The following is a 10,552-nucleotide window of genomic DNA, read 5'->3' as shown; positions in this document are numbered from 1 at the left end:
GAGTTCTACCTTGCCTGATGATTTGCTGTGACCTCACCTGAGATGGTTTTCTTGTAAGTAGATGGTGACTGTCCTCATCCTCCACCCCATTCGTCCACATCATCTCCAGGGTTTTAAGTGAATAAAGATACCAGTTTCTTCAGAGTAGCAAGTAAATTCCAAGCTGGGAGAAAAGAGCTTATACAAATGAATTATATAATATTACTGATTTATATAGAGACCAGACATTATAAGAAGAATTAAATTTAATGGGCTTTATTAATTGAGACAATATAAATCTAGAGATAAGTGAAACCCTTCTCCAAATATTAGTTCATAAATAATTCATCTGTGGCTTTTATTTTAGCAAATATACAGAATTATCCTTGATGGTTAAGACTTTCCAGACATATGCTAAACTCTATGAGGAGTCTAGGGGAAAATAATATAAATTGTCTAAAACAATAATTTCAAATAAATAATAAATACCACAAAAAAGGAGCCCTCATTTCTGACATTGTTGATGCCAATAACAAATCACTTAAATATTATCAATTTAATAGTAATAAATCATCAAAGGACATAACTATACTTGCTAATTCAAAATTTAACAATTCAATAATTACATGGCATGTAATGGTTTTCTAAATTTTGTAGGCTATAATTCATTTGAGAATGCTATGTAATCCTATAAGTACAGGAAATGTAAAAAAGGTACATGTAACATCTACAACAATTGGGGTGGCTAAAAAAATCCCTGAATTCCACCACTGGGACTCCAATGATGATACAGATCTTTGGATAAAAACCTTATAAAGACAATCTAAATTATTTTCTTGGATTAAGAAGTTAGGTTATCAGACTGAAGTATCTAATTGTACTAATTAATTTTGCAAAAATCCCCGCCAATGGAATTTCTATTACTGAATTTTACATATATATCATAAATCATATATAACATTGTAATATATACATGAATTCATATATTTGTACTATATATACATGAACATATATACACACATATTTATGTATACATATGAGAACATACACACAGTGACATTTACCATAGGTTTAGAGATAGCATAAACTATAATGTGTTATTTTAAAGGTCATAAGGAAATTTTCTATAGATCATCATATCAAGAAAAGCTATGCAATTAAAGATTAAACTAATTTTAGAATGGTTTTTGAGTCAATAAAAAAATCACTTATTTTTTTCTGTTATGACAAGCATAGAGTCATTCTGAGATCCATCTGTAGCAACTGTCAAAATGGTCTGCATTTACATCATTTTGTTATTCTCCCATCTCCATTTTACTCCAAAATTTTGTTTTACCCTGTATTATACACACTTTGCAAGCAATTTCAAACACATGGTGAAACAAGATAAAAGATATAAAAATATAAATAAATATAATAATTATTCATTGTGTTTCAGATAAAAAATAAGTACTTTAAAAAACTTCACTCTAGATATTTTTTTAGATAAGCATTTCAGAATGCAAGATTAAATATGGAGTCTCTGCCATTGCACATTATTTAACTACAAATTAAGGATCATAAGCTTTTTATTAATAGTATGCTTTCTTAATATTCAATCTAAATGAGCAAATTAAACTAAATTGTTATTCTTCACTGCATTATATAAATGATAAGAGACTAGGTCTCTAATTTAATATTTGGCCAAAATAGAGGAGCATAGCCCAATCTGTCCTGTACCTTTTGCTTTGTCACCAGTCAGAAGAAAAACATCTTTATAAATAAGTGCACCCAGTAATATTATTAAAAAAAAAATTAGCTATCGCCCCTGTAACACTCACCCTCACCTCACTCACATAGCCTTTTTCTGACAGTGTCTAAAAATTATGAGAACAGCTCTATAAGACTCTCAGCTGTTATTGAACTATTGTTATAGAGTGGGGGCCTCCAAAAATCCCCAGAGCCTGTGAGTTGGTAGATGGGGAAAAGGGAACAGCTTTTAAGAAGGCTTTGCATAACTATGGCTAGAAGCTAGTGTCCTCATTATGCAAATGAATTTCATTCTTCCAAGGCCCCAAGAAGATGGAAAGGGTTTTGATCGTGGAATGGTGTGGAAAGAGCATACAGAGCCCGTACCAGGTTCTGTGAATGGTCAGAACTGGTTACCATGCCCACTGTGTCACAGGATGTAGTCAGGGGTTTAAAAATAGGCGGCAGACATTTTAGAGAGAAGAAGAGAGGAGATCCTCACAGTTTGCAAGGAGGGCAGAGGAAAGCTCCATGCTACTTTGAAAGGGAAAATACCGTGTGGCTTTGAAAGGGCAAAGCACATGCCTTCCTGGACTGTTATATGGAGGCTGATGACATCGTACCCCAGATCCTAAAGGAGACAGCTGACAGATAAGGGATGGGGAACTTCTGGGCCTGTTTTTGGTTTCTAGCCTTTCAGGGAGCAAGGGAAGTGCTGAGTCCTGTGGGAGAACAGGGCTCTGAGCTGAAGTGCTCACTGCCCTCCCCAGGTTGGAATACTGTAAATAAAGACCTGTTTTCCTCAACACTGGTTGTTGGGTTTTACACCAAGGCGCCACGTGAAAGAACAGTTTTGCTCTGTAACAGTTTTGGAGTCCCCAGGTGGGACTAATGAAACCTGTAGCCAGGTTTGCTCTGTAACACTTTTCATTTTTATTTCATGACTTGTGTACTAGGAAACATGTTGGTTTTAATTTCATATATTTTCACCAAAATCCTAAATTTTATATGTGGTAATAGCAAATACAGTAGTCCCTCTCTATATTGTGGTTAACTTATCGCAGCCTCACTGTATTGAGGGATTTTTTAAAATATTATATTTAATTATTTATCGTGGATTTTTTGCTATATCAGGGGATTTTGTGGTACTATATATGTATGTTGTTAAAGTTACATAGGTTTAAGAGTGTAGAATATGTTTAAGAACATAAGTAGTGTTTATAAAAGTATGGAAAAGGTTAATAAGGGACTGAAAATGATTTATAAGTGTGTGGGAAGGGTTTGTAAAGCCATATATATATATACATATATACTAAAATAAATGTAAGGTTCCTACTTCGAAGATTTTCACCTATCGCGGGGAGGTCTAGAATGTAATACCCATGATAAGTGAGGAAATACTGTATTTTAATTTGGAATTATTTCCAAATACCAATGCAGCCTAAATTCTTAATTTTGTAATGATAGATAAATAAATGCATATGTTCTTCCACTTGAGATTATTTTAAATTTTTTCTTTTGTTTTTATATATACCCTATATATAATATATTCTATATATCCATCCATTCATACATTTATTCATACATTCCTCCATTTTTTTAAGACATGTTTATTCAGTGTCATGATCAGACTATTACATTTAGCAATCAACAGCATGGATGCAAAAAGAAAATCTACATTAAAACACTTTGTTGGAATGCTTTACACTTTCCACAGAACAAAAACTAAAATAGCCTATGTGATTAGTCACAAATATAGTTTCAACTTTTTGCCCACTCACATGGTTATTCTCTAAAATATGTATACTCTGTAGCAGGTAGGCTCTGCCACCACTGGAAATGGCTGAGTTAACAAATCTGTTGTAACCTACAGCTTCCCTATCACTTCTCCAGCTCTCCTCTCCTGCTAAGCTTTGCTTCCTGGCAATAATTAAAACCCATGCCACTACCATAACTACTGCTGCTGCTAGAACTGCCATAGCCAGCTTGGTTTTATGGTTTGGCAAAGTATTGTCCTCCATTATAGGGCCCAGAGCTTCTGCCTACAAAGTTTCCTCTTTTCATGGCTCTGAAATTTGAAAATTAATTGCCAAAATCATTGTAGCTTCTGCCATCTCCAAAGTGGCTTCCATCATTACCAAATTCACTATAGCCATCCCCACAGCCACCATATCCACCACCACCACCACCACAGCTACCACCAAAGCCACATCGACCACTGAAGTTTCCTCCATGACCAAAGTAGTCATTCCCACCAAAACCACCTCCAAAGTTTCCAGGACCATGCTCATTTTTGGCTGGATGAAGCACTAGACAACTCTTGCTTAGATAGGGCTTTCTGTACTTCACAGTTGTGGTCATTCACAGTATAGTATTTCTGAATGACAATTTTGAATAGAAAATCATGGTCATCAAAGGTTACAAAAGCAAAGCCTATCTTTCTGCCACTAGCTTAGTCAGTCATGATCTCAAACACTTCAATTTTTCCGCACTGTTCAAAATAATCTCTTAAGTGATATTCATTTTCTTCTTCTTTTGTGTTGACATTTTATTTTTATTTTTAACTTGGGTTCTAATACATATCTTTATTCCTTTGCTTCTTTTATTGTTGTTCTGTAACAGTTGTACCAATTTTCACCCATTATTCTCCCTTGCCCTGCCCACCTCCCCCCTCTCCCACAGTCAGTCCCCACCCTGCTGTCCATGTCCATGGGTCTTTTATACTAGTTCCTTAACTAGACCCTTCCCTTCTTTCCCCACTTCTTCCTCTCCCTCCTCCACTCTGGCCACTGTCAGTCTGTTCCTCATTTACATGTCTCTGGTTCTATTTTGCTCATTTGTTTTGTTCATTAGATTCTTGGATTAGGTGAGATAATATGATATTTGTCTTTCCCCTCCTGGCTTATTTCACTAAGCGTAATACTTTCTAGTTCCATCCATGCTCTCTAGAAAGGTGGGAGTTCCTTCTTTCTTTCTGCTACATAGTATTCCATTGTGTAAATGTACCATAGTTTTGTTTTTCTTTAATAATTTATTTGTTTTTATTTATTTATTTATTTATTTATTTATTTTTAGAGAGGAGAAAGGAGAAAGAGAACTAAACATCATTATGTGGTTGCCTCTCACTTGCGCCCCAAACTGGAGACCTGACATGCAACCTAGTCCTGTGCCCTGACTGGGAATCGAACCAGCGACACTTGGTTCGCAGGCCAAAGCTCAATCCACTGAGCCACAGCAGCCATGGCTTAATGTACCACAGTTTTTTGATCCACTCATTTACTGATGGGCACTTAGGCTGTTTCCAGCACTTAATTATTGCAAATAACACTGCTATGAACATAGGGGTGCATACGTTCTTCTGAATTGGTGTTTCAGGATTCTTTGGGTATAATCCTAACAGTGGAATTGCTGGATCAAAAGGCAGTTTCTTTTTAGATTTTCAGGGAAATTCCATACTACCTTCCACAGTGGTTGTACCAGTCTACATTCTGACCAATAGTGCATCAGGGTTCCACATCCTCACCAGCACCTGTTGTTTATTGATTTGTTAATGATGACCATTCTGACAGGTGTGAGGCTGTAGCTCATTGTGGGTTTTAATTTGCATCTCTCTGATGGCTAGTGATGTTGAGCATCCTTTAATAGGCCCATGGACCCTGTGTATGTCCTCCTTGGAGAAGTGTCCGTTTGATTCCTTTGCCCATTTTTTTGACTGTATTATTTGTCCTCCTGGTGTTGAGTCATGTAAATTCTTTATATATTTTGGAAATCAAACCCTTGTCTGAGGTGTCATTGGCAAATATGTATTTTCTATATGGTTGGTTCTCTTTTCACTTTAATGATATTTTCTTTAGCCTTGCATAAGATTTTTAATTTGCTGTAGTCCCATTTATTTATTCTATTTCCCTTGCTCTGGAGGATATATTGGCAAAAATATACCACTAACAAAAATATTTTTCACAGTTAAGTGGCACCAGGTCTTTGAGACTCTTCTCTTGAGACAGACCTCTGTGGTCCCACCTTGTGTGGCCTTGCATTCCTTCCTGCATCCACCTCTTTCACAGTAGCGTATGTGACAAACTCAAAGCTTTTGGAGCACTTGGTGTTTGATCTCTCAACACCACACAGTCTGTGAGCATTCCCCATAGCTCAAAATGGCTCCTCAGACTCTTCTTGGTTGTTTCAAAGCTCAAACCTCTGATAAAGAACTTCTGCAGCTGTTCTGGCTTTTTGGGAGACTTTGACTTAGACATAAGGACATAAGACTTCAATGATGCTTACTCAGAACCATCCACCAGCAGAAAGGACTGATCTAACAAACGTATCTGCCAGCCTACCTTCAGCCTCTTCTACATTCATTCTGTTATTCAATAAAGTAAACATGTAGCTTGAAAGTATATTGATGGTCTAGTAAAGAAGCAGTCTGACAATTCAATAATCAGGTTATTAGGTTATTATACTGTCGAATAAACATTATTACAAATTATCAGTGATCTTTGAATTTAAGTTAATATTAGTTTTAAAAATATAACTATTTATCTTAGAATATATCCCATACTCCACTTCTTTTATTAGATAAAATTTACTTGTTCTAAAAGACAGTTTTATGTAGCCAATTTCCAATCATTGATTCTATTGGTTGTCCAGCTCAAGACGTTTTATAATAGTTTACTGAAGATTCTACATATCAGTTTGTGGCTAGTCTTAGATATTATGGAGAGTTATAAATACTGCTTTTTTAGGTAATTCAATCTTAGTTCTTTTCAGCTGTATTAATGTTTTCTATATATAATATTCCTGTGTGTAATCTTCACTATTATCAAACATATAAGGTTATCAACACAATGTATATATTTCTCTTCTATTGTTTTTCAATCATAAATCAATAAGGTTTGCCTTCATGAACATAAAATAACCTTTATTTTGAAGGTTGTTTTCCTGAAAGATGGCTAGAAGGGACCTTACAGCACAATGGAAAACCTGAAGGACTTGAAAAAGACAGGTGTTTACAGGCAAGGCTGAATGCCAGGTATGTGGCTCAGCTTCTGTGCCCTGAAGGGCAGACTGAAGGTCACCCTAAATGTTCCTTGCGTAAGTTCCAGCAAAGCAGAACTAAAGATCATAAGTGATCATTTGCTGCTCTTGTTGTATTTATGCAAATAAACAGGATAAATTAAAAATGGACTTAATGCAGTCCCTTTAATGACAAGGAGGGTAATCTTAGGGAGAAAAATCGTTATTTAAGAAAAATCACAATGATCAGTGGTAGACTTTAAAGTAGTGCAGCTAACCATCTTTAAAGTTTCTTTTCATTTAAAATATGTTTTCATTTGAAAGTTAAACTATGTCTGTGGTATCATCAAAGATGTTTAATTTACAGGCAAGAAGAATGTCAAATGTCTTGCAACTGGATGTCTTACAGATTTAGAGACTTGTTTGTGGGTTATGTTATAGAAATTAACATGTGTTTTCTGTTTTCAAAGGGCATAAGCCTATAATCTTATTGCCTGAGTGATTGTCTGTACATATAGGCCTTAATCCTGTCTGCAGCACTGCCTCCTGAGACTCGAGAGTTTGGCTGAACTAAGTGGCTGGGTTGGTGAAGTACGGGGTGGTCTGTGGGCTTCACTTTAAAACTGGTTTCTCTTTTGTATCCTAATGGCTTGGACAGAAAGGGCCCAAGGGCCTGAGAGGGGGGAAACCTAAACTATTTCCCTCAGCCCAAACTAAGTAAAATGGGCAAAAGGGTTTTGGACAGGTGAGATGTACCTGGCACACCTTCCTCCAAAGAAGCCCCTTTTTTCCCTAATGTGGGACATTGAAAAATTAATCCTTGCCTTTTGTCATCTAGTGGTTATGGATTGAATAATGCCTTTTAACCCTGTTGCCACATCTGTTGCCCCCAGAATACAACAAGGATGCCAGCCTGTTAAACCAAGCATGCTGTGGTCTGGAAACAGCCAACTGACCTGGAGTCTGCATGATCCTTCCCCATGTGGGAAGGCAACCCTCCCCTCCACACTCCCACTCTTATTAGGGATTTCTGGACCCAAGGGTAGGTAGGACGATTACCATGTCCAGCTTGAAGCATCTAGAGGAGCTCGAGACCTTTGCCCATTTTCCTTTATAAGATTGTAAAGGGTCTTAAGTCTGAGAGGGAGGGATTAATATTTTTTATTGTTAAAATAATTAATTAATCATTTATTTATTAAAAAAAGAAGAAGAAGAATATATGAAAGGGTGAAGCGGGAGAGTTTGTATGTATGACCCATGGGCATGGACCTGGGGGGGGAGGATTGTTGGTAGAGGGGGGTGCTGGATGGAGGGGAGCAAACGGGAAAAAATTGGAACTATTGTAACAATATAATCAATAAAATATATTTAAAAAATAACCTTTATTTTTAAAAAATCAATTATAAGCTATTAAGATTTAAATATATTAATATTCTAATCTATATATTAATAAAGCTATGATTTGTATTAGTACATAGAGTGTTTTAGAAATATAATTTGATCTCTATAAGATATGCTCATTAATGTTACATTAGTTGCTAAGTTTACCCATTTCCTAGTTAGAACAGCAAATGCCATGATCAATTTCAACCACAATAGAAAAGAGGCTAGACAGTAATATTTCACTCTTTAAGAAAAAAAATTTTTTTTTTTAATTGCATATGTGGTACATGGTGGTTACAGTTCAACCTCTAATACATTTGGTGGCCAATAGTAAGTCTACCCTCTTTCTCAAGTTAAGTATAGCACCCTAAAGGAATTCCACATTGTAACATGAGATGGTGGTTACTCATTAGAAATCATCGCATTTAGAGTCACCAAAATAACAGAAAAATTAAATAAATCAATCTTAGTTTTGTACTTTTGGAGATTTTAATATCTTTGTGAAGCGAGTGGGGATCATCAGAGGCACGAGAGCCACTTAAGAATAAGCACCAAAGGCCTTTAGATAAGACCTTTATTTTAGCTCACCACACCTAGGCTAGCCATGTAAAATCTATAAAGGGAGAGGATGGTATGAGTTAATAATCATTTTCATCCCATTATTGATTTATATCTGCTTTTCTCTTATTAATTTTCCTCGTTTATTGTCTTCCAAGCCCCTACTACTACAAAGGCACTTTTTAAAAATTTTATGTAATATAGGTCCTTTCCATCTATTTTTCAGGTTTTTTTTTTTTTTAAGTGTGATATCCTTGAAACCAAGTCATAGTATTGCTGGTGGGTGCTTATTTAAATTGCATTGTGCTTCTAATACCATTCTCTTTTTTTCCTATTGTTTTGTAATGATAGTCATTATGCCCTCCAATTCTTGTTGTCACCCAAGTGTTACTTAAACATCCCACTATGTGTTTTCTTATGAGGTCATACATTTTTTTAAGGAATACACCCGGAAATGAGAATGATAAATCACAGGCAATTTAATTTCACTACACAGTGCCACATTGCTCACCCATATTTATGCTTCCAACAGCCATGCACTTCACTTGGGCTCTCATTTTGCAGTATTCTCACTAGGTTAAGATATTATTGACTTTCTAGTATCTGACCGTCTGAAGAACGAAAAATATTCTTTAACTTGTTTTTTCCTAATGAGTAGTGAAGACAAATATCTCTTCAAATGCTTATTGGCTTTTCTGATTTCCACCTCTCTGAGTTACTATTCATTTTCTTTCCTTTTTTTAAATAAAATTTTATTTTATTTTATTTTCTCCATTACCATTTAGTCCCCTTATATCCTCTACCCCAGCAATCACCATACTGTTGGCCATGTCCATGAGTCCTTTTCACTTTTTGCTAAATACCTCCAACCACCTAACCTCCTCAAACCAACTTAGCCGTCATCCTGCTATCTAGGGGTCTGTCTCTATTTTGATTATGAGATCATTTTGTTCACTAGATTCCACATATGAGTGAAATCACATGGTATTTGTATTTCTCTGACTGGCTTATTTCCCTTGGCATGATGTTCTCCAGGGTCATCCATACTGTTGCAAAGAGTAAAATTTTCTTCTTCTTCTTTTTTTTTTATAGCAGAATAGCATTCCTTTGTGCAATTGTCCCATAGTTGTTTTATTCATTCATCTGCTGATGGACACTTGGGCTGCTTCCATATCTTGGCAATTGTAAGTAACACTGAGATGAACATAGGGGTGTTAATGTTCTTTTCAAATGAGTGTTTTGGTACCTTTGGATATATTCCCAGAAATGGGATCACTGGGTCAAAAAAGGCAGATCCATTTAAAATTTTTTGAGTTATCTCCATACTGCCTTCCACAGTGGAGGGGCTGCACAAATCTGCATTCCTCCCAACAGTGCAAAAGGGTTCCTCTTTCTTCACATTCTCAGCAGCACTTGTTGTTTGATGACTTATTGACAATGGCCATTCTGACCTGTGTGAGGTGGTATCTCATTGTGGTTTTAATTTGCATTTCTCTGATGATTAGTGATGTTGAGTATCTTTTCATATGTCTATTGGCTATCTGTATGTCCTCTTTGGAGAAGTGTCTATCCAGGTCCTTTTCCCATTTTTAATTTTTTTGGTGTTGAATTTTATAATTTCTTTATAATTTTGGATATTAACCTCTTATCAGGTGTATCAGCAAAAAAAATCCTCCCATTCTGTGGATTGTTTTCCTTTGTTGCAGAAAAATGTTTTAGGTATATTCCCTCAATTTTCATTTTACTGAGAGTTTTTTATTATAAATAGGTGTTTGATTTTGTAAAATGCTTTTTTTGCACCTATTAATATAATCATGTGGTTTTTATTCTTCATTTTGTATATGTGCTGAATCATATTTATTGATTTGCAAATGTTGTACCAAGCTTGCAT

At 35.7% G+C, this 10,552-nt stretch overlaps 1 pseudogene; it reads right to left on the bottom strand.

The window, feature by feature from the left end:
• Nucleotides 1-3,588: 3,588 nt before the first annotated feature.
• LOC150021439 (heterogeneous nuclear ribonucleoprotein A1 pseudogene) lies at nucleotides 3,589-6,066 on the bottom strand (annotated as a pseudogene).
• Between the last annotated feature and the right edge of the window lie 4,486 nt (nucleotides 6,067-10,552).

The sequence above is a fragment of the Furipterus horrens genome, unplaced genomic scaffold (assembly GCF_987537825.1).
Source record: "Furipterus horrens unplaced genomic scaffold, mFurHor1.1.pri manual_scaffold_1, whole genome shotgun sequence".
Lineage (NCBI taxonomy): Eukaryota > Metazoa > Chordata > Mammalia > Chiroptera > Furipteridae > Furipterus > Furipterus horrens.
Note: the sequence above shows the minus strand (reverse complement) of the source record. Positions and strands in the feature narration are given on the sequence as shown.